Source organism: Paramormyrops kingsleyae, chromosome 5 (assembly GCF_048594095.1).
Source record: "Paramormyrops kingsleyae isolate MSU_618 chromosome 5, PKINGS_0.4, whole genome shotgun sequence".
Taxonomy (NCBI): Eukaryota; Metazoa; Chordata; class Actinopteri; order Osteoglossiformes; family Mormyridae; genus Paramormyrops; species Paramormyrops kingsleyae.
The window spans coordinates 12,070,478-12,095,994 of NC_132801.1; the positions used below are offsets into that span (position 1 = coordinate 12,070,478).

The following is a 25,517-nucleotide window of genomic DNA, read 5'->3' on the forward strand; positions in this document are numbered from 1 at the left end:
GCCCAGATAAGGCCAAGAAAAACTAACATGGCCCTCATGATACATGGGGTCTCCCTGTCTTTTTCAGGTTAATAAATCATACATACTTCTTATAAATATCTTAAAGGAAAAAAACTACTTATGCAACTGCTGGATACATCCACAAAGCTGAGACAGTTTAGATCAGATTTTCCGAATGTGTGCCCCCCTCCATCCTAGCACCCCCCCCCCCCCCCCCCAGCCACCAGGAGGTGATTGTGAAACGTGTTTGATCTTCTTACTATTTTTTTTTTTTGTCGTATATAATCCATGACAAAAAAATAATGTGATTTAGTGTATCTCTAAATGGCAGAAAACCAGCTGACAGAAATTAATAAGCTAGCATGAGGAAACCGAGAAAGAAAAGAAAAGAGAGGAGGAAGAAAAAAAAACTGGCAACGAGATAGACGACTTGTTGGGGTCCTGTGTCCAGTGACACACTGGGAAGTTGCATAAAGGGGGCCTAGAAGCTCACCCCGAAGTCTGTGGCCTTTTCACTGGGCAACCTTCTTTCTTAACAAAATAAAAAATACTAGTTATTTCTGCATGTTGCGCTCCCGCTATTAGCTGTGGCCCAAACTGAATTGAAGCCTTGCAAGCCTACCCTTCTGCCTTATCTCCTTTGAGTCTGACGAGCTTGCTCGTCTGTAGTGACAGGGACCATGCATACATCTCCCTGACTGCTGTATAAACCTCTCCTTTCACTGCACTCAAACCTGTCAGTTAGTCTTTTACTTTTAATTTGATTTTTTTTTGTCACTTTGCTTCAGAGTAGCAGAATTATATATAGATACACACAGATAAACAGAGCACACGCTGGGAGTACAACGCTGAAAACAAAAAACAAAAATTTGAGAATGTTTTGTAAGAAGAGGGATCATCCAGGTAGAGGCTCATAGGAACTGGTCTCTTCTGGAAATGGGGGATTACTGAAGCCTTAATGGATGGGATGACCTGTAAGAAAACATCCTCAAGGGTGCACAGGATGATTTTGTTTGTAAAAGGTTGCTCTGTTGGCAGGGACGCTAGCTTGTGGTCCAGTGATGGATCCAAGCATGAGGACCCCTGATACCCAGCGCTGGGCCCGGCTCTCACAGCTGGACCTTGGATCCAGAGTCGTCTCTGATTCCCTCCTTTCCTAGCGCCCCCCCCACCCCAGCCCCATAGTCCTGACCCCAACAACCCGTCTTGGCTCTGTGTACAAGGCAGGAAAAGAGATAGCGGGCAGCGAAGAGGAAGCAGGCAGCGGGCTGGAGGGGGGGGGCGCTGGTTCGGCCGGCTCCTCCGCTGCCTGCTTTAATATAAATACTGGAAAGAGCCTGCTAGATATGGCTGTTTCCCAAGCTGTTTTTCAGCGGTCCAAGGTTGCTTCCGCAGAGCATTGTTCCACCATCTTCTGATGTGCTTGTGGGTCATGCCTGTCAAGTGCTCCAAGCCCCCCCTCCCCAATTCCACCCCCAGCCTCCCCCCCCCACCATGAAGCGGCACTGCAGATGGTTCCCAACAACACCCTGGGTCCAGCCAACTTACATCTGCTCTCACTTAGCCGAGCTGCCTCTGCCCCCCCCCCCCCCCCCCCTTTGTCACCCTTGTTGTTGTTTCCACTCCTTTGAAACTTAAAATATCTTCACCGATTGTGTACTGTGCACCTCGTTGCCATGGCAATTTCAACGTCTGGACAGAAGCAAATCTGCCATCGCTATCAGCTACGTGCAGAGACCAAATACTCAAAGGGCACAGCAAACATTGCCAGGCAGTCACTGCTGCAGCCCTGCGCCTCTTTTAATTTCCATGCACACAGAAATAATGTATGTGGGGAGGACTGCAGGGAGAGAGTGAGGGTGAAGGTCACATGGTCTGCAGATTCAAGCCGTTAAGAAAAAGAAGGTCTCAGTTTACATCTCCTCTGATCATAAAACCTGGACTTTGCTGGATACCCCAGTTAGACCTCGGAGGGTGTGTGTCTGCATTGGGGGGGGGGGGGGTTGTTCTTTTCATTCTGGGGTGGTCCCTCAAGACTCCAGCTCAAAGACAGCCGAGGAGTCACGAGGGAGGGCCAGAATGGTCAGTGCCTCAAAGGAGAGCCCATTCCTACCTCTGTTCAATGCCTCAAAGGAGAGCCCATTCCTACCTCTGGTCAATGCCTCAAAGGAGAGCCCATTCCTACCTCTGGTCAATGCCTCAAAGGAGAGCCCATTCCTACCTCTGGTCAATGCCTCAAAGGAGAGCCCATTCCTACCTCTGGTCAATGCCTCAAAGGAGAGCCCATTCCTACCTCTGGTCAATGCCTCAAAGGAGAGCCCATTCCTACCTCTGGTCAATGCCTCAAAGGAGAGCCCATTCCTGCCTCTGGTCAATGCCTCAAAGGAGAGCCCATTCCTACCTCTGGTCAATGCCTCAAAGGAGAGCCCATTCCTACCTCTGGTCAATGCCTCAAAGGAGAGCCCATTCCTATCTCTGGTCAATGCCTCAAGGGAGAGCCCATTCCTGCCTCTGGTCAATGCCTCAAAGGAGAGCCCATTCCTACCTCTGGTCAATGCCTCAAAGGAGAGCCCATTCCTGCCTCTGGTCAGTGCCTCAAAGGAGAGCCCATTCCTACCTCTGGTCAATGCCTCAAAGGAGAGCCCATTCCTGCCTCTGGTCAATGCCTCAAAGGAGAGCCCATTCCTGCCTCGGCACCAGGGCTGTCTTAGGGCTCAGCGAGACATAAGATGAGGCACGACCCAGTAACCAGGCCCATCTAATCAAACTTAATAACCTGCTGTTTATAAAAGATACCCTGAGTCTGCCACCTACACAATGTTCATCTGCATGTTTGCTAATTATCCAGCATTTAAAGCACATTTGCCTAAATATTAATGTTGATCAAAACAACTTAATTTTGAGTTGACCAGTATGCTAAGTATGGCATCTAGTAGTTCGGTTTAAAGCATTTCAGTAGATGTCCCTTTCAATGTAAAAAGACTTATTACAGAACTGGTTTGCTGAAAACAAATCCAAGTTAAAACTCTAGTGAAACCATTTAGGACAGAGGAAATGATCACAGTCAAAGTCACCAATTTATGGCTGCGGATTCTCACTGGAAATATTAATTGGTTTGCTGCAGACTGATTTTGTAGGCGACCCACGAGGAATACTTTGAGTGAGCTTTAAAGAAACACAAAGAGGCACGCCTGGAATGCTGTATGGATCCAAGACGATATGTTTGTGTTTGTGCGCTGGGCACATATGCACAAAAGCATTTTTTTTTTTGCCTTGCTTGAAATGTCGGGATTTTGAAAAAAACAAAAAACAGAAACACAACTGTGACCAGTCTTGACATAATGATCACCCAGAAATACTTAGGACTTCTGCAGTGGAATGCCATCGTAGGGCCTTTACTGGAATGGAATGCAGAAACGGGCCACTTGCCTGCTTCAGATAAAGCTAAGCTCCCAGAGAGTTGACTTGAACTTAGTGAATGCAGGTTAAATCCTCTACTGCACTCTGCGTTTTTTTTTTTTTTTTTTTTTTCATTTGTTTAACCATATTGGCTGATTTCCCTGTGGTGTCTCTGCACCTGCCTCACTGCACCTTTTCCTGGGTGCCGCCACCGCATTACATCCTGCGATGTAGGTCATGCAACTGGGTCAAGCAGAGGTCTGTCTATCTGTCTATTGTGGGCACGACTTCAAATGCACTTTGAACATTGCGGCTATCATTTCTCAGGCGGATTGAGAATGCAGAATGGAGCGGTCGATAAAGAGGGAAGGCACACACACACACACACACACACACACACACACGCAGATCTGTAATTATATCTTTGTGGGGACTCTCCATTCATTTCTGTGGGAAAAACTCTAATCCAAACATGATGACCTTAACCCCTACCCAGCCCTAACCTTAACCATAAGTAACTAAACTAAATATGAGACTTTTGGCATTTTTAGTTTTTTGATTGCATTCACAGATCTTTGTGGGGACTTGAAAATGGTCCACACAGCATCAGAATAACAGGTTTTTATCACATTTATCACAATGTAATATAAACCTAATCTATACACACACACAAACACACACACAGTTATCAGATCAAAGAGTAACAATCCTAAAACTAGGTTAAACACTCTGGCCACATACTGCGTTTGATTCCAAATGAGAAGTTTGATCTTGCTCAATGTTTCACACACACGCAACATTACATGCACACATGCATGCATATGCACAGAATGACAGTATTAGCAAACAGGCCAAGATCATAAAAGTCCAGGTGTAGGTTACGGGAAGGGATGCAGAGAGCACAATAAGGGTGGAGAACCCACCGTAGATGTACAGGGTGGAGAAAAGGGAGGCGTGACCTGCCCCATCTCAGAGCAGTGCTCTTCCTATAGCTGGCCAGGTTTCTGCACCCACTAACACCATCTCCAAAGGCTGCCTCTACAAGATGAGGCTAATAGTCTTTGCAGTCTTTCCTGCCTGGTGATAACGCAACAGGATACACTCCCTATGGAAGGTCCTGCCATGTTCCGTCTTGGGTTTTCCCTTTCAAGTACTGCTACAAGCTAACAGCAATCATAGTTTTTCGAAAGCATCCCACCAGACTTCTGAAACACTAAGACTTTTTTTTTGTCAGACAGCCTTGTATGGTACCATCTATCATATTTTTGTGATGCTAAATTGTTTTGGTTGCCAAATAATATTCACAAAATGCTGCAAAATTCTCTAGGCCGGCTGCAGGCTAATGAGTCTGGGGGAGTTCTGAGTAGTCCTTGAGTAAGGTGATTTTCTCCGGAAGACGTGAGCTTTACTGACTGATTCAGCTGCAGCTGAGATGGGAGAGAACGAGAGAGAGAGAGAGAGAGAGAGAGGAGGCGGGGGGGGGGTTTGGGGTGTGTGCGTGTGTGCATATGTGTCCGCACGAGTATGCGTTTGCATGTGTGCGAGTCTCCCTCCCAGTCACACCTTTCATAAACACACTCCGGTGTACGCACTGATAAGACGGACCCCTTCAAGGAAGTCCCGGCTCCCCCTTGGTGTGTAATTACTTCTTGGGGAAAAAGAAAAAATGAGGTAAAATAAATAAATAACGCGACGTGCTGGAACTGTGCAATAGGTGCTCTAGAGGTAGGACTGGTTTATCTGGTGGCACAGTGCTCTCAAATCCCCTGCCTTTGCCTTCGGCCACTGGAAACCATTAACTCTTCAGTTGATAAACTTCGTTAAGAGCCACCCAGCAAAATAAATACTTTTTTGCTGTCCCTTTATTCAAAATTGTATCACCCCCCCCCCACCCCACTGGCTCAACGCTGGGTCAGTCTGCGATATGATCTGATGTTCTCTGATAGTCCGTTTCTTGGCATTATGCTGAACAATCCCTTCAAACGAGCCTGTTTAATGAAAATACATTCCTGGGTTTCATGGGTTTAATGGATTTTCTTCCCTCTTTCTTCAGGATTTGTGGAAAGTGCTGAAGAACCTGACAGCCCATTTTAGGAACTGCTGACTCGAGAGGAGGGAGTATTTCTGTCAGTGTTGAGGGAATAAAACATTTCAGGTTATACAACATGCGAAAGTCACTTATGGAAAAATAAATTAATGTATAAATCCCCTCAAATGTCTCCAAAACCGACCAGTTTGTCAGAATTGTGAAATTTAGCTTATTTCCATTTAAGCATACAGGTGTGAAAGCAAGATCATGATAGGACATCACTATGTTAGGATATTTTCGGCAAACTGGCTGACTTAGGGATTACATTAGTAATGTTTACTCGCTAGTAATGCATCTTTGTTGGGCATCACTTGTTCTTCAATGGACACCATTAGATGCTTTGTTGGTGCATTAGCAGGACAAGTAAGGGGAGAACAGAAAACCTAGACAAGATCTAAACAAACACTGGAAAAACATGCTAACTATGTCCTGTACAGAAAATGAAATCATAACTCTGGACAGGTGTGGCCAAAATGCTACCTACGGAGTCATCGCACCACCCTAAAAATATATCAGGCCCTTCTTATCATTAAAATTAAGGTGGACTTTATTGACCCCATGAAGGAAATTCTGGAATAAAATCTTCCACTGAGGCTGTTAAAGTCACACATCTGTTGCGTGTGTGCCAAGTCTCTTTCAGACTTCTAATAATTACTCACCTTGTCAATATCTCCCCTCTGCATTTTACTGCAGTTTACCTAAACTTTATTTAACCTTCAACATCTCTGTGTGTTTACCAGAGAAACATAACATTAATTTCCCAAGGGCAGGATGAGGTAACTTCATATCCAAATGATTATTTCAACCAGAAGGCAAACTGAACTGCAACTCAGCCACTGAGATTTAGACACCGTCCGTTTCACCTGCTGAGAGAATCATTTACTTTCGGCCAAGATGGCAACAGCTGCTCTTTAACTCTGCTTAACCCCTGTTCAGTTCTGTTTCACGACGCCCGATGCGTCCCTCTTTTCCCCGGAAATTGTTTTTGCTAAGCGCTGTCTATTAAAAAGTCAAACAAAAAAAAAAAACTCAATGTAACGGCCAGACACAGCTACATGAAAAGAGGAGTAACTGCATTATTTCAGCATTATTTGAGGATTCATTTGAGTAAAGTACAGTACTTGCATTCGCTACGGAAAAGCAGGCGGGATTTATAGGCGCCCGAATACCACAATAATGGGCAGCAGATGTCTTCAGGGGTCCTTCCACCAGTGACACATGTGTTTAAGAGAAGAGAGGATGACTTTGATGGGCCTAATCAAGAATGCCTTCAGCACCATCTTCTTCCAGTTTCTGCCGGGTCTGCTCAGAATTACCGGCCAGTTCTAGCTCTGGTTTCTGTTACTGGGATGAAGTGATTTGTAAATAAAATACAACAGACGAAGGAACCTCAGGAATTCAGACGAGTACAAAGAAATTCACAAATCAGTCATTTGGTTTTAACAAAAAAAAAAAAAAGATCAAATGCAGGACTGTGAATTGGAGTTACATTGGTACAGACCAGAGGTGGAAAATTCAGGTCCAGAAAGTACAAATCCAGACCAAGGTTTTGTTTCAACCAATCAGTTGAACAGTAACCCTAGTAGTTTGAGGAGATCTGTGTAAGGTTTGTACCTCAGCCACTTCTGTTCTATATAACAATTATCTATTTCTAAAGGAATTTATTCTTATTATTGCTTTTAAGAGTGACACAGATCAATGTAAACATGTTTTCCCCATTGCTGCTCTTACCAAGGCGGGCCATGTGCCTCATTCGCACCATCGCAACATCTGAGAATAATTGCTCAGAGAAGGCCGACCAGAGACAGGCTGCAAGAAGACAAACCCTTTCTCACGAGAAACCACCACAAAATGCCGCCTTACCAAACAAGACGAAGTAGGATGCAGATGCGTGAGTCTCAAGGCAAGGTTGTTTGGGGTAAAGGGGAATAAAAGCAGAGATCAAAACCCAAGGCTGCTTAAGCTGTCAGACGTCCATGTTTGTAATGTTCATGTGACGCCATTTAGCCATAATACTCAACATTGACAAGAGATAATGATGGGGAGGCATGTAAACAGAAATGGCTGCCTTGTTAAGTTCCTTTTCCTTTAAAGGGGATTTCTCTGCTTTCTCCCGTAAGACACTGTTTCTTTTAATGGTCTCACTCGTTCTGTCACATTCTCTCTAGATGCCCCCTGATGCTTTCATCATTTCAAAGATATGTGGAGAAGCTCCAAGTTAGGCTTAAGCAAATGACTTCTGTAGCAAATCTGCCACAAATTACCACCGAGAGACGCTATGAAGAGCGCACCGCTCTTACGGAGCCATTTCTACCCGCAAACGAATTCCCTGATGAACATCTAACTGAAGTCAAGCCTAAAAACCACAGTTTACTATTTTAGGAATATTATGCCATATTAAATCAATACATTTTTAAACAGCAAAAAAAATAAAAAAATAAAACGTTTTCCTATTTTCCTAATGCTTAGTTTTCTTTGGCTTTTTGTATGGTGTATGTCTTAATATTTTTGTCACATTTGGGAAAACTTCACTTGAGATCATTATAAACTGTCAAAATGTCTTCCAGTACTTTTACAGTCAGTCTGGTTATAAATGTTTAAAAAGCCTTGACAATGGGGAAAAAAACAATACTACATGACTCAACGACAGCTTTGGAAGTACCGTGGGAATAAGGAGTGTGACAGAAGGCAGACCTGCTTTATCTTATCTATTGCTATCACCTCTAACCTTCTTTGTGACCAGCTGTTTCTCAGAGGAAGACATCCAGTCCTGGTCCAGGCAGAATTAGTGACTTTGGGGGCAGTTTCCACTTTTGTCCCAGGTTGCTTTGGTCCAGCTCCGTCTGCCGCCACAGCTCCTGTCCTGTCTTGTTTCCTCTGGGGGGGTAGATCTTGTCTCCAGCAACTTCCTGCATGGATCATGCGCCCGAACCTGTGCTGGGGTGAAGATAAACCCAGACGGGTAGATCATGGTGACAGGTGTGGAACAGCAGAATCAGCTTTCGCATGCTAGTTGTGGTCGTGCGTTAAGCCTTGTCAGAGCACTGGAGAGTAGAGGACGTCTATGCATGAATGAAACAAGCAGCCAAGTCAGAAGTGGGTAAACCTGTGACACGTTAAAGACCAGGTGCAGGATAAACAAAGAGATCCCATTGTATGTCTGTGTACAGAGTGCATAGTCACCGTGACCCATCCTGGTCTGTAACCCACAGGCTGTTAAGCTGACCTGGTCTGGGGAATCCCAAGCAAAATCTCAACAACAGCGAAACCAGTGTCGCCCAACTTGTCGGAACAGGAAAGCACAACACATCGGGGCATCTAAGAGGGTCGCTGAGTCAGACCTTGACTAAATGGAAGTAATAAGCAGGAATATGCTGTTTTAATGTATCATTTCTGAGCAAACAACCAAGTACCTGTCAGTAGTTGTTCATTAGAAAAATACTGTCTGTTACAATGCAGGCCGCCTGAAAATGGAAACGAAAGGCAGGCCGTGATTCCCTTCATTAGGCTGCGCGTTTTGCGAGGACCCCCATTAGAAAGTCAATTGCTTGTTACGCATTCATGTCTGCTACAGTCACTCTGACGGCGTGACCTCGCGCTTGACCCTGCAGGCTTTGAACTTCCCTGCTCCTACTTTGCCAGAATTAGGCCTTTGATTTTATATCCAACTGCATAAGTAAACCACACTACATTTTAGGAATGTAAATAATAGAAAAGGCCTTTGTGAACAGTACATTGGATGCTTCTGCATACCACATAATTATTTAGAGAGCATATGTAAATACCTCTTGTGAGTATGCAGGAATGTATGCGATTTCCTCTTCAAAGTCAAACCAGTTATTTGGTGTAGAGATAGGAAATAGTACAAAGTGGATAACAAAAGAAATACTTTTCGAAGTACTTTGGAAATAGCACTGAACACAGCGCTGAACCATGGGATTTACGCAAAAAAAAAACTTTAAGATTTCAGTCACTGATCAAGTGTAGTTTTACTATCCTTGGAAGCAGGGCCTGGCTCCAGCGCTGGCAGAGCTCAGAGATGCAGAGCATCCGCTCCGGCACTTGCCTGCTGGGGTTTCAGGCGCGGATTTGGGCTGCGCTCTCTGGCCTGCCACGCAAAAGTGGCTTTGGGACCAAACCCTGGCCGACCCGCAGTGACTCACATTTAGCCGGGTGCTACTCGGGTTTGGGGGGGGGCTTAACGACGGCTTAGTTTTGCAGGGAGAGGGGATTGTGGATGCAGAAACTTCAGATGCTTGGTGTTAGGAGGGTACCATGTCTTCATGTCAAACCGGGCCTGCGGTCGCGTCGGACCACAAGCACCAGCCGCATGAGGGCTCTAGATCTCAACTTCGAAGTTTCTGGGAGCCCCCCCCCCTAAAAAAAAAAAAACACACACACACACACACCTCATAATGGGTTTGTAAAATCATTCAAAACAAAACACAATGGCAAAGGCAACCACAACAAGAGATCTAGGAAAAATGAAACATTAATAATATAGTGTGATTCAATTCAAAAGGTGAAGGTTTTAATTAAACTGCATTGTTAAGAACAATCCCACCAAGACTGGATCATGGTGGAACATCTATAGTATATGCCAAATAATTAAGAATTTATGCATAGCAAAACAGCAAACTAAACCTGCAACAAAACAAAAACAAGTTTTGCTGGAGGACATCTGAGATATCGGCAGTCGGAGCATTCATCCTATTTCGCCTTTGAGCAGTAGATTACTGTAATTACAATTACCACAAGATCTTCAAAGCAGAAACAATGCTTGGATTCATGACTCATATCTGTCCGCATTATCCTTCGTCGGGACAGGTGTATCATTTCCCAACATTTCCCAGGAGTTTCACATCTATGGGGCATCACCTACAACCAATAATATGCAACCAGAAAGTTTCCACTGGTATATCTGTTGTTGCTTTTCAAGATTACTGGAGAAGTTGACCTTATGTTTGTTTCCAATCAGTATTTTTCCTGTGCTATTCATTATATTTACCGGATGGTCCAAAAAAAGAAAATGTAAAAAGCTTGCTGGAATGCACACTGTGGAATGATCATATGAATCATGTGATTTGAAACAGACATGAACTGGAGTTGCCTGGACACAGTGTGCAGATGCCATTCTCACACAAAGCCTCGTTCCCACTAAAACGAAGCCCAGCCACGAACTTCGGGATTTGCCGGGCTCACCTTGAACACGGCGCCATTTCCTCTAAACCTAACACCATCTGTGAATGAACATTTTTAGCATCCCTGTGAAGCTGGGTTCAAGTTACATTCCAGCAGTGAACTACACCCTCCTTGCCAGTCCCATAAACTGTTTACACTCCAGTTCCCCACCTGGAGAGGAGCCAAAGTAAACCCCAGTGCTGCAGATAAAGATTGTGGATTTCATGAGGATTCTGATTTGATTCTGCGGTGTAAAGTTTTCTTTTCTTCATATAAGGGAAGGGGAACTCCGCTGAAGTCCGCACGACATCGCCTGCCATTTCTCTTTATTTGAGCTCTATTTCACCGCGAGAAGAACCTTTTATGTTTTTTACTATAGCAGACTAAGCTACAGCCCCCTACTATCATAGAGACTGATTACAAAACTATCAGGTCATTTCCTTATCTTGAGTCAATCGGTGAGAAGTGCTGTAGTGCTGCCTGATTCCCATCGACAGATGCATCTCTTCCTGTGAAAAATTTGCCATCACATGACCGATACTGATTTATTTCTAGTATTCTTATTATTATTAATCATACAAAAACTCCATAGATTGAGTCTAATAGCTCATTCCCAGGAGAGAGCCGCAATGGGTCTATGAACATACAATTCAGTTTGACTTTATTCATATGCTGCTCATATCAAGGGGCAGAATCACAAAGCCACACACACACACACACACACTGAATATGTGAGAAATGTGTACTCTGAAATATATGCTTGTCTAAGACTTTAATTGCTTCTGCAGCTAATGGTGAACACCAGCATTTTCCTTTTCGGGAGCGGAATATAACCTATAGCCTCCAAGCAGAATGTCCTGCAGTGACATGTATACTGAATACAAATCAGAGGCTGGGTCTTTATATCTGTGGTGCAGTTCTCATTTCCAATTCGAGAACTGTAGCGCAATCAGAGGTCCCTGGTGGATAAAAGGAAAGCAGTTCACTGAATATTAGCTAATGCCACATTTGCAAGTCTTCGAGAGTGAGAGAGAGAGAGAGAGGGATGGAGGGAGAGAGAGAGAAAAAAAACTTGTGCTGTTTGGGGAAAAAAGAGATAATTTCTTGTGAAACCTCTGTATGAATCACTTTGTACTGCTGGACCGATGGATGTGACGTCTGGGAAGGGATTGCTCTCTTTTCATCATGAAACCCCATCTGGTACCAAGACCATGTCTGTCAAAGCTTTCGCCTTTAATGTCCCAGCTTGGACTCTGCATCAATTTATTCCTATTGCAGCTGTGCAAAATACTGAGGCGCAAACACAAAATGGCACAGGCGCGCGCACACAAAACGGCACAGGCACACACCAAACAGCACAGGCACGCACACACAGAAACACACGCCAACACACTAAACGGCACAGGCACGACACACAGAAACACGCATGCACACACAAAACGGCACAGGTACCAGCACACAAAATGGCACAATCACGCACACACAGAAACACACACGCACAAACGAAACGGCACAGGCACGTACACACAGAAACACGCATGCACACACAAAACGGCACAGACACGCAGACACAGAAACACACGCGGGCGCACAAAACGGCACAGGCACACACACACAAAACGGCACAGGCACACACACACAAAACGGCACAGGCACACACACACAGAAACACGCATGCACACACAAAACGGCACAGGTACCAGCACACAAAATGGCACAATCACGCACACACAGAAACACACACGCACAAACGAAACGGCACAGGCACGTACACACAAAACGGCACAGGCACACACAAAACTGCACAGGCACGCACACACAGAAACACACGCCAACACACTAAACGGCACAGGCACGACACACAGAAACACGCATGCACACACAAAACGGCACAGACACGCAGACACAGAAACACACGCGGGCGCACAAAACGGCACAGGCACACACACACAAAACGGCACAGGCACGTACACAGAAAACGGCACAGGCAGACACACACAAAACGGCACAGGCACACACACACAAAACGGCACATGCACACACACACAAAACGGCACAGGCACACACACACAGAAACACACGCGCACACACAAAACGGCACAGGCACGCACACACAGAAACACACGCGCACACACAAAACGGCACAGGCACGCACACACAGAAGCACGCGCATACACACCCACACACGAAAGGGCAGTGCCGAATCGAAATGTGAATGTTTTCTGCTTGAAAGGGACAGCTATAATTAAAAACAATGGGCATAAAATGATGATAAATGAATGATGATCTTTGGTGGCCCCCACCCCTTGACTAAGCAGTTACGTTTAACAGATGTTGAGACTTGCTAGCATGTTCCTAACAGTGCTGGTGGTTCTCCTAAATGGGACTTATAGGAAAGTGGGCAGAGTTTCCTGGAGATCTTTATAACACAATATTTGTTGTTTAGCTGCTCTGAAGAACATCATACCACAAAGATTCCCTTAAGCCCCGCTCTGGCCAGGAGATAAAGAACTGTTATGAACGGCTGAGGTTACCCTAACTACAGAGTCCCTCACAATGACACGGTCAAACATGCCATTTGAGTGGGGAGTTCACAGCCAAGTCCCCTGTGGCACTACACTGCAAGCAATACCGTTTTATTTTAGAATGAACAGAAGAGCTTTGAGTACCCGGCTGACCATCCTGAGCAGTGAACAGGCTCATCAGCAGGCTATATAGGTAGCATTTCATCACGGGAGGTGCCTGAATAAAAGTAACATGGAGTAAAAACACATGACAGACACACTGAAAGGGGGGGGGGGGCTGGGGGGGCATGCGGATATCCTCAACGAAGGACACCGGCATGCAAAGCAGAAACAGATACCCACTATTAGAGGAAATGTTTACCTTTTTTGTAGCACTGTAACAATTTACGCAACTCAACAGAGCCCGGATTTCCTCTGTTCTGGGCTCTCTCATTTTACTCGTCTTAATTAGCTAGTCGGGAAGAAAGCTTCTTTGAGATGGTCATCATGTTGCCAATCACAGTTTAGGAAAAAGCAAACTGCCGCCTCATCGTCCTATGATCTTTCTCCTCCAGGAAAGGCTGGGGTCTATATGAGGTTAATGGTACTGAGAAGGGAAATCATTTGCTTAGAATAAATGGCAGAAGCAGTTAAATAAATTAAAATGACTCAGAGGGGCACGAATAAAATATTGATTCGGACTGACCCAGCTGAATATTTCTGCTAATGGAAAACAAGCCAAAAATATTTTCTGTTTGTCTTTCCTTTTAGTGGGATCCTTGCTTGCATTTTTGACTAACCTGAATCAAGCAATATCAAAGGGAACATTAATATTAACTTGTATGAAGACAAATGAAAGGGCATTTTTTCCCCTCGCAATTAACAAAGTCTCAGAGGTTCATCTCTTCTCTGAAATTCAGTGAACAAAACCAGTCCACATGCTCACATGCAAGACAATCAATATTTAGTGTTAGTACAGCGCAGGACAGACAGAAAGAACAAGAATGCTGTTTGAGCCTCATAAGGGCTGCCCAGACTACTAATGCAAATTTAAAAGAGGAGTCTGAACGTTGTCAGTCAGTTCTCTCTTTGTTCTTCTTCCAGAATTGGCCACTGTGATGGGTTTCCACGTTTTTTCTAAGAGTTGTGCTGATTAATAAAGCATCAGACTGAAACATGTTAGATGGTAACTGAAAGTGCTGCCGAGGTGCTGAGTACTGAGTATTGAGTATTGAGTATCGCCCGGTCAATAGAAAGACAGGAGATAATGCACATTAGTGTGGCCTGTTGTCCTCTGCGGCTATTTACAACCATCCAACATCAAAACACCAGCACAAGGTCGCGGGGGCCCTTAGTCTCTTCAGGAAACACAGTGCACAAAGGCAGGGGGACACCCTGGATGGGATGCCAGTCCACTGAGAGGCACACATAATGGGCTATTTCGAAATGCCAGTTCACCTAAATTTGGACACGTCTCTGGCTGCGTTTCACACGGCACTTTTATTTGCTGTTTACATGCAGTGACCGTTCAGAGGCAGGTCTGAGGGCTTGCCCGCTCTCCCTACAAGAATTTAAAGAGCAGAGATAGAGGTCTGCATAACACAGCGTTACTATCAATCCCTAAGTTAGTTTACTGTCCGTGAGTGTATCTCACTCTGCATGTCGCCAACGGTAACGTACGTCATAATGGGATGATGTCATCCCATGTACAATATGCCTTAAGGAGGCAGTACTGAATGAAATTGATCTGACACGTAGATTGGTGGTGGGTCCTGTGACACTGGAGGTGTGATGCCGCAGTGTTATGCACTGTGTGCCCGCCCCCCCCCCCCCATATATGACCCATGCAGCTTAGTTTCCTGTTCTCCTTGTTGGCTTTAACTTTTTAATATTGAAATTCTCAAAAGAAAAGACTCGTATATGACTGAGGGCACTTTAAAGGGGGGCCAAATGAAAGTTGGATTAAAGAGACAAAACTGATTAATCTCCTTCCATTTGGTTAAAGGAATGGAGCAGCCTTTGCCCAAGGGCTTACATGAATATTTTCCAAAGGGATGAGTTGCAAATCTCAGCCACTCTCTATAGATATCTGGGCCGAGAGTCGATAAGGTTGCCAAAAAGGAAGTAAAACCCCATTTACTATTTGCCAAAAATGAATACATGCTAAGCCTGTAGCATCTCTGCATGCTTCACTATGACAACTGTAGCATCTGTTTGCATGCTTTGCTATGACAACTATAGCATCTCAATGAAGTTCATAGTTGTTAACAATCTCCTCCATTCTGCAACAAGCTCTTAATGATAGCCTCTTCCTTGGGAGTTTCTAACACAACTCCTCACAACAGGGTACATTTTCATCACATTTTCTTTCTCCAGCACCTTACTGTACGTCTTCTTCTCGATATTATCATTGCAAGGTTTTGCACACTATCCTTGATCATGTCAAATAAGTACTAAGTGTCCAGAATTTATAGTGTGACTTTTAAAGAAAGACCTTGGATAGTTCAGAGAACCATGTGTGATAGATGGCAGTGGAAGATGAAATTCTTCCTTGAATTACGCATAAGCCACATCTTCATGGTCTTTTCAAAATTAAGCCTGAAAGTATTCCTTTTGATTTTTCGCAGTTTTTCAAAATGATAATCAGGTTGTGAAATATATTCCTTCTAACATTCCTCAAACATGTGATACAGAAATTAGGTCAACCAAACACAATCTGACGTTCCTGCTGGGAACGTTGGTAATGTTGGGGGGCTTTCCTGTCCCCATGACCCAGAGTTTGTACACCGAGAACTGGCTCCAGGAGACCATCATTTGGACAAACGATCACTCTGTGATGACTATGAGCTAAGAAAACTCCATTTCCTGAGATTACTGTAATGTCTGCTTTTGTATCTGGTCCTTTCATTCTGGAAACAAAAACATCAAGAAAGCTGAAGCCTTGAGGGTATCAAACTCCCAGCGTAATAAATCCAGCCTGACCCAACTTCAGCAAACCACAGCAAGACACCACTAGGATGGCTCCCTGGCTAATGAACTTGGCAACCACCTTGAGCATCAATACACAATCTTCTTGACCCCCTTCGTACCCTGATAAGTAACAGGAACAGAGGGGCGACAGAAACGATCTTTCAGGCTAACAAGTGTAGCGTAGCCGTTTATGACACATGAGGCTCAACAAAAACCAGCCAGACTGTTTTGCAATCCTGCTTGGTTTCAGCATGAGAGTGATGAACAGACAGAATGATATTTGTACCACTGGATGACAAAAGGCTAAGTCAATATTTCCTATGACAAGCAAAATGCCGTTTTTCTTAGGAAGGCATCTTAAAATCATGCGTCATCAGTATACTTCCCCAGACACGATCCTCTACCCTCAAGACAAAACTAACCACATCAATGGATGAACCGGAATTTCATTAAAGCAACTTCTTACTCATCGGATAACACATCTGTCTATCTGGCCAACATATTCTGTTCCTCAGATTTAATGGACACTGATGCCAGCGTAATGATATTTCTTTGATACTGGTTAGTGTCTAAAGAAAAATTAGCGCTGCTTCTAAGTAGACCTCTAATGTGCATGTCCAATATCTGTTCTTCAGATGATTTGACTTGGTTCTTAAGATTCACAAGAATGCCACACCACTTTCTCATGAGCATGATCTCAAAGCTTCAGTCCTGGTTGACCATGCCTTGGATATACAGTATGTATGCATCACATGTGATGTGTGAGAATTCATCTCCGGTTATGAATAGGGATTAGGTGTTTGTATTTTTTGGCAATGTCTGGAAAATGTTCAGAAAGAAATTGTGAGTTATTATTATAATTGTTATTGTTTTTGATTTGTAACTTCAGACACAATTCACAGTATACAGTTTATACATGGGAAAAATATACATGGATTACAAAATGCCTTCTGTAACTTTTTAATAATCTTTTTAATTAACGTTGAAGGAATTTGCCAACTGTAGTTAGACATTTACAGTGACCCTGCAGTAAAGTAAGTGGTTTAGGAAGATGAATTAATTGAATGAATGAATGAATGAATGTGTCTCAAGCATTTGATGTAAAACACGGATTTTTAAGAAGCATATTTAACGGTTAGTCTTTCTTTCAAATCATCTGTGATTTAATACTCTATATGATGTACTGCAAAACTGTTTGGAATATGTGTAACCATAGTGACCCCTTACTGTATGTTCTGAAGGACTTTCTAGAGCACATGCAGGAAACAGATGAGTTAGCACAAAGTACATCGCTTCTTAAATTAAATGTTTGTTTGCTATAACAGTGTTGAAGGCCATTCATCAATACCTGCAGTTATTTGTTACTGCTGCAGTAGTTGGAATTTGTTTTAAGAAGCTCTTGTTAGCATCTCGTTATTAGACTTGATATTTTCATTATATGTACTGAATTGGATCAGCAATCCTCTGTGATTTTAGTACTTATTTTACTAAAATAAACATTAACAGTTCGTACAGTAAGTACACCTTTGCCAGTGAGTAAAATGTGTATCGTTGTAATAATCACACCAGTATTACAAACAGAACTATAGAGAACCTGTTGACAAGTATGTACAATCTTTCATAGCGGTATTGTACGGCAGCTTTCCCCAAATGACCAGCCCACATTAATGTGACAGATACCAGAAACTTCTCTATAGATGTCTGTGGGTGTCTAGCATTAGAAACACAGGATTTAACTAGTACAAGCTAATGCCAAGTTTGGTTGGGTTCAACTTTTCACAAATGCAAAACTAAAATAAAAAAAAAAAAGTTTTTTGTTTTCATGTTTTGAGGGGGCGCCTTGGTAGTGCAGTGGTTAGTGTTGTCTCCTCACATTTCTGGGACCTGGGATCTAGTCTCCACCAGGGTTCTGTGTGTGGAGCTTGCATGTTCTCCCCGTGTCATTGTGGGGTTTCCTCCGGGTACTCTGGTTTCCCGCCGCCCCACAGTCTAAAAACATGCTGAGGCTAATAGGAGTTACCCAGTTGCCCATAGGTGTGAGTGAATGGTGTGTGACTGAGCCCTGTGATGGGTTGGTGCCCCATCCTGGGTTGTTCCCTGCCTTGTGCCCTGTGATGGGTTGGTGCCCCATCCTGGGTTGTTCCCTGCCTTGTGCCCTGTGATGGGTTGGTGCCCCATCCTGGGTTGTTCCCTGCCTTGTGCCCTGTGATGGGTTGGTGCCCCATCCTGGGTTGTTCCCTGCCTTGCACCCGTAGGGTCCAGACCCCCCATGACCCTGAATAGTATAAGCAGTTTCAGAAAAGGGGTGGATAGATCGATTTTCATATTGTGAAATGATCTATTGCAGTTGTATGCTATCAATAATGCAGCTAAAGAGCTGGATGGCAAACAGCCATACAATCAACAGTACTCAATTTTCAAAGACTATTCCAGGATTTAATTGCTCGTTTGTTTGTTTGGAATTTTATTACTAGGCCAAATGCAGACAGCACAATAGAAATACCATTGGGTATTTTATTCAGCCTCAATGGTAGGTATCAGACATTGGATATTGTTTTATTTTTCTTTATTCTTTTGAATCTTTATGCCATTCTCTTCACTTTCTTGGCCTTTTCTTGTCTTCGCCATATTTCCACTTGGACCGAAAGGTGACAGAATATTTCATCAGTCTTGCTCACTAATTTCCATAGATATTTACAGTATCTGCTGGAGTCGTTCACTCTGTTATATGACTATTTTCACCCAATAAACCATCAATTGGTGTACAATATCGAGCTACTAATACAAGAGGTCTACCCTAAACCTCTGAAGCCATTGACGTTTTGTTTACAAATTGATAGTGAATAACATGCACTGTTTGTTTGTTGACATATAAGACCTTTAATTGTTCTGCCATAGTGGACACATTTTTCATGAAGCTGATAGGGCTGATGAAGCAATAATGACCCATATTGATGGTGACACAGTTTATCCTGTGATTTAAAACTCTTACGGGGATATAATGGTCTCACCACCAGTTTAAAATCAAACCACTGTCACGATGTAATGGCAGCATCCTGAAATAAATGATACGTAGAGTTTCATTCTATTATCAGAGGGGATGTATTTTCAGGGGTATGGAGGTTCAATATTCTACTGACACCAATTAAATTATCAGATTGTGTTTACAATAATAATAATAATAATAATAATAATAATAATAATAATAAACCAAAGCCCTAAGACTGCCAAGACTTATGCTACAGCCACAAACGATTTTTTGCATGTGTACTTCACCTCTGTGTCTCTCACATACACTTTGGATCTGACTTTCCCAGCATTATGATCTGAGGCCACGACTTGATGTGTTTAGACCATCGCAGTGTCTAAATGTGGTCTTTGCTTTAACACTGCATTTGGGTATTTAGAGGCCTTGGCAAGATTCATCCCAAACACTTGCCAAGCACCCAATGTATGGATCAATAGCAAATACTTATATTTCATTTAAATAAATCTTTCTAGCGTTGCCATTGGGCAAGGTAGCATCACATGATATAAAACAAAATACACAAAGCAATGTATTGGAACTTTCTTATTAACTAATGTGAATTATGTCAATTTAGTCAGTTGATATATCAGTTAATTGGGGGACTGGTGTTATTGCAGCATATTTTATTGACACGTTTCTTCTGATTTTTTTTAAATAGGCCATAGGAATAGGAGTCTGCTGTCTACTGTACATCTGTAGAGATTCAAAAGGAAATTCCGCAAAGCATGAATCTAGTTCAGTAATCATCTACTACCCTTTTGATGATGACAAATTCATTGTACAATAACAAATTGTAATAGCACAGAGCATCAAGAACTCAGCTGCATTGCATGAGATTTGTTTTAATTGAGTTTAAATGAATGTGCTTTTTACATTCTGTTTAACCTTCTATTTTATGTTTTGTTGAAGTTTACAACTCCTTAGGTGTAATGGAACATTAATTGGAGTACCAGTCAGAATGACCAGATCACAATTATCTTGATTCCTAAATTATTTCATTAGTGAAGAATTTGAGAGTAATCAGAATGTGTGCTTTCTGAGTAACTGATTATAGAGAGATGGAGTCATTCTTGAATCACAACCCAAGGAAGAAAACCTGTGCATTTTACCCAAAAGAAAAAAAAAAAAGGGTCCATCTAAACACAGAGGTTATTCTCAAATGGTTTAAAGCTGTATCAGTGTTAATTATTTCACAGTTATTGAAATCCTCAAGTTAATGTTTTACTATGATTTCTGCTGAGTAGGTGAATCCTTAATAATTTTAATTATTCAGTAACCAACATTTTCCCAAAGTACTGAAGCTTTACGCGTGCCATATTGAGTTAGCATCTTCTCAAGAATTAATTTTGAATTTGTGTTCTTCTGTTCTTCTTAACCTAGAGATTTGTGAGAGTTGTGTTCTTTGTAAACAAAACTAGCTTGCATATGCAAGTCCCAACAATAACATTTTGCACAAGTAGATAGAAATGGAGATAAAGATGAAATAAACAGTGATAAATATCACATGTAGATACCAGCCAGGCAAACCCTTAGATGTCCAAATAACTCTCCTCATGTCTGAGGTCCCCTCATGATTTCTACATATCAAATGCTGCAAGCAATGTTACATTCGAATAGGCTATAGCTTTATAGGTATGTCATGAATTTCTTGTTTATGACATGTTGATTCATTGGGTGGTGGGTGGTCATGTGGACTTTGCATAAGGCATTGAGGGATACACACACACATACAGACACACAACTCTGGCAAAAACTTAAAAGACTGCTCTATATCTTTAAAAATCTGCATTTTTAAATCCTGATTTAATCTTGGTTCTGCCGGCAGAGGCTACATTGAGTGGCAGGTTGCTTCTAGGAGGCTCAACGTTTGTAAGACAGCAGAACGCAAGAACAAGGTGAAGCAGGAGACACTGGGCATAACCAAAGACCAGCCTGGTAGAGGGCAGAAGCAACTTTATAATGCCAGAGATGACCGTTAAGTTATCTGGCAGTGGCTCATAAATTGGAGGATGACCTCAAGTAACCTTCAAAAAGAATGGGAAACATTAAGTGGTGTGAAGTGCATTGCAAGGACAATTCATAACAGGCTCCTAGAAGCAGGACTGAAGTCCCATAAAGCGAGGAAGAAGCCGTTCATCAGTGAGATGCAGGGAAGAGGCATGCTGGAGTTTGCAAAACAATGTATATTTTACACAGGCGACTAACTGAAAATGTTGCTGTGGTCTCTTAATTTTTTCCCAGAGCTGTATACATATCAAATGAATTGAATTCTAATGATGTTTACAGCAAAGTGTTTTCCAATTTTCCTATCAGTTTTCCGAATACCGCATTCTCCTACCCGTATCTATAGCGACCATCTTGGCGCCGATTCCCCCGTCTGACCGGCGTCCTCCACACGGTGTCGGCTCTACGGATTTCCAGCTAGGTGGGAATAATGATGGCTTCCATGCTGACATTATGCATTTCATCTTCAAGTTTGAAGCGTCAAATACATCCACAGTTGGGGGCCAGCGTGCCAAAAAGCTTCCCACAGAGACCCCGCGATAGCGATATTGGAGAGGAGTGAGGGAGACAGATGTGGGGGGGGGGCTGCATGGATGGATGGATGGATGGATGGATGATGGATGGGGCACAACAAGCCTACTAATGGAAAAGCGGGCACTTTAATCGCCTTATCGCCGCATCTTTCATCAACGTTTGCAAACGTCAGACATTCGCGGTGGGCCACCACGATATGATGTGTACTAAACGCCACTTAAAAGGATGACCGTAATGGCTACCTGCAGTGCGGGCAGTGAGTGTCTGCTAAGCACAGTACGTCCAACTGAGCTACAGGCATTTTCGCATTTACACTGTCGACACGGGACGCGAAAAAAGGGAGAATTGAACCCAGGGATTCGGATAAAAGGCCCAAATAATGCTTCTCTTGGAATTTCTTTCTTTTGTCCGAATGACAACCTGTGGTTTATGCATATTAATCTTTTCTGCTGTTGCATTAAAGTCCACTGCAAAATGGGCAAATACATATAATGCGATAAGTTTGCGATTTTCAATATTCGTGTTTTTTTCTTTTACCGGAAATTAATTTTTTTCCCGCCAGCCACTTTAGTCAAACCACCTGCCAGAGCGCCATGCAAAAGTACACATAAAAATAACGTAAAAACCAGCTAGCTTTTTAAAAATAACGGATTTATCTCTCCGTCACTCACAGCACAACTCGCTAATTTTTTTTTCCACCAAAGATTAGCCTGATGAATGGGAACAATACAGCAAGTTACATTTTTGGCAATATTTACATCAGTGGCAAACTGTGACATTAGCAGCAGCAGATGTGACAATGGCCCCCTACCTGGCTGTCCCACTCCCTTCTTTCCCAGGTTCGCGTTTTGTGCTGAACCGTTGTGGCCCTGGTGCCTTTTCCGAATTGTCAGATTCTGTTGGTGGTCCCGGACCAGGCTGTCCTGCTTGGCATTGTGCTGCCGGAATAGGTGCGTCCTCTCCTGTTCGTGCTGCGGCTTTAGCCCCACGATCTGATTGGACAACGAGGAGCAAGACTTCATCAGCAGAACATCCCTGTCGTCATGACAACTTGCCCACAACCCATTGGAGAAAAACTCGCTTTTTGCCTCAAAATCTATCATGGCCCAGCTTTTACATCATCATTACCTCACTCCCTTTATTTTCCCATCCTCGTTAATAATCTTCGCAGTTTCTGACCTTTCTGTGGGTAGGCCACCACAACAAGATTTTTGTCAACTTTAGTCATTTGCTCTGCTCCGCAAGCCCCATTCAATTCATGCCATCACATGACCATCGACTCATACATGCAATTATTTATACAGTTATTAACATTTATTATACAATCCATCCACAAAACAAGCCATTAAATTGCTGAATAAAAAACAACAAATCAATTAAAAAGCATATTTTCCCATCTCCAGGCAACTTTTACCTGTAATTCCATTTTTCCACCGGAATGCATTGAGGACATAGACGGGACGAGAGAATACACAGGCTAATTTCTGATCTTCTCTTACGTTACAGGTTCTGTGATCATTTGGCTCTTCAGATGACTTCCTCCACCCCATCTTCTTGCCCTTCAGCTGCAGTGCCCACCCCCCCCCGCCCCATTTCCACCGTCCGCTCCCCTCGTGTCTTCTCCCAGCGATCACCATTTCAGCATTAGCACTCTGCTAGGCTAACCCAAGCTCCTGGACACAATGCGCGAATTCTTTCAGCGAAACTCGCATACAGTCATCTCGTAAGAAAAGAAAAAAGTGGTCCGAAAAAAAAGGAAACAAAAGGGGAACGAGAAATAAAGCAAGAAAGCCCAGAAAACAAAACAAAAAAGAGAGAGTAATGCGGGGGGGGGGCGGTGGGTTAAAAGAAAATGGCGGCTTTATCTTGTTGTCAGCTACGGTATCCCCAGACAAACAGATGTACGTTTAACAGAGAGACACCTGCTGTGCTGGAAGCCCCCGCAATGATGAGAGGAGAAGCGGCCGATTCCCAGGGTCCGTTCCCAGTCCTCTCCACGCAGGAGACGGTGACCTTGGCCGGTGCTGCGTTCGGTCCCCGCTAGCACTGAAAGGCAGCCTGAGACTCGGGGCCCAGTCCCTTGCGGCTTTGATACTAATCCCTCCACATTGTGTGGCGCGGCACCCTACCTGGGCCGCCAGCCGAAGGCAGAGCGGCGGCCATTGATAGCAGGTGATGAATGAGGCTCCAGCGGGACGCTGGGATCACTCTCTCACCAAAGTGCAGGCCACAGAACTGCTCCCCAGTGGTCACTTGCATTTTTCTTCAGTTTTGGTGGATTTGAAAAAGAAAGAAAAAAGAAAAGAACAACCCCCCCCCCTCCTCAAATTTTTTCGGATTCTGCCTGAATCATGGACGCGTTTATATCGGTGTGTAATGGATCGAGATTGAGAAGCATATCTCCGTTACGCACGAGACGCACACGTGCGCGTACGCGCAACCCGGACACGCTCGTAGAGCGACACGTACCGCGTGCATGGAAGGCAGCTCTGCAGGTGTACGTGCGATCGCCAGGACGGGCTATGAGGCAGCTACCCATAAGAGCCGCAACTGAATTGATCGCCTTTGTGCTAATAGGTAGCACCAGGACCTCTTAGTCTTAAAGTGGTAGCATCCTTTCCTGGAGACCGACTGCCCTTTGGTGACTTGCGACGGTGTGCGGTGTGAACCTCGTGGTCTGTCACTGTTTCCGTGATCGATTACCGTTACACACTGACCAATTTGAGAAAACGTGCCTGTTGACCGGTGCACCTTTATTCCGCAGTAATCGGGGAAAAAAAAACCTAAAAGTCATAGAAAATCAGCTCCAACATTGCATTCTGGAACCCGATGAAAGTGCACCTCAATATGCAGAAGCATTTTTGTTTACAAAACAGGCATCAGTACATATATAAATATAAATATAAGGGTAAGAAAAGCCCTATGCAGATGAAAAGGTGCTCTGTTTTGTTCGACATCTTTTTGGACAGACGTCGCTCCTTGCATTTTTGTCTAAGAAGTCGAATTTCGTTTTCATGACGTGAAGTCGGACGTCCGTTTTGAAATAATTCAGCAAGGAGGAAAAAAAAGAGAGATGGAGGGTGAAAAATGAAAACACAAGCGGCTCATTGTTACGTCACCGTGCTGCTGAAAAGGCTGATGGGTGCTGGGGCTCTTAAGGGGACCGAGGCTGAATTCAATGCGTCTTGTCAGGGAGCTTGATGTGATTATCGCCCCCTGCTAGGGCAGGAACAGCGGGCCTGTCGGCGAATGGGCAAAGCGGGCTTGGCCTTGCCCAAGCCAGACTGGAAACAGGGCTCTGTCTGCTCCAGTCTCAGCGGGTGGGGGGCATTCAGTCCTCAAAGAAGGGTGTCAGAGGGGAGACGAGCCTGTGTGTGTGTGTGGCTGTCTGTCTGTCTGTGTGTTTGTCTCTGTCTCTATGTCTGTGTGTCTGTGCTTGTGTGTGTGTGTGTCTGTTTGTGTGGAGTTGTGTATGTGTATGTATCTGCATGTGTCTGTGTACATACGTGACTATGTGTGTGGGCTGTGCACACTAGCGAAAGTGCGCCCTTGTTACTGCATGTCATTAATTAAGAGTTGGTGAGAAGTTAGACCAATGGAGGGATTGGACCATAAACTGGCCCAGGGTCAAAGGGCAGCCTTCACATTGGCCGGTGATGACATCATCACTGCTGCTGGTCATTGTCTCTATACAACTCCAAGTTGTCTTTGAAGCTACCCATTGAGATGGAGTCAGCCATGATTTTGACTTGGAGCAACGTCATGCCACCCTCACGGTTGTTTTTGTTTTCAGATGCAAAGATCATGA

At 43.8% G+C, this 25,517-nt stretch overlaps 1 protein-coding gene across 6 annotated transcripts in view; it reads right to left on the minus strand.

Annotated features, from left to right (window-relative positions):
* The window catches only part of LOC111848373 (axin-2), an 86,886-nt gene extending 62,395 nt beyond the window's left edge, over nucleotides 1-24,491 (minus strand). For 3 of the 6 annotated variants that reach the window (XM_072712165.1, XM_072712161.1, XM_072712162.1), the window contains exons 1-3: nucleotides 23,124-23,270; nucleotides 22,521-22,701; nucleotides 8,217-8,425 (exon numbers count right to left, since the gene is read on the minus strand). The gene's annotated coding sequence lies outside the window, so the exon portion shown is untranslated. Of the gene's footprint in view, nucleotides 1-8,216; nucleotides 8,426-22,520; nucleotides 22,702-23,123; nucleotides 23,271-23,631 lie in introns of those variants that run through there. The other 3 variants (XM_072712164.1, XM_072712163.1, XM_072712168.1) reach the window with 3 other exon arrangements.
* Nucleotides 24,492-25,517: the final 1,026 nt, after the last annotated feature.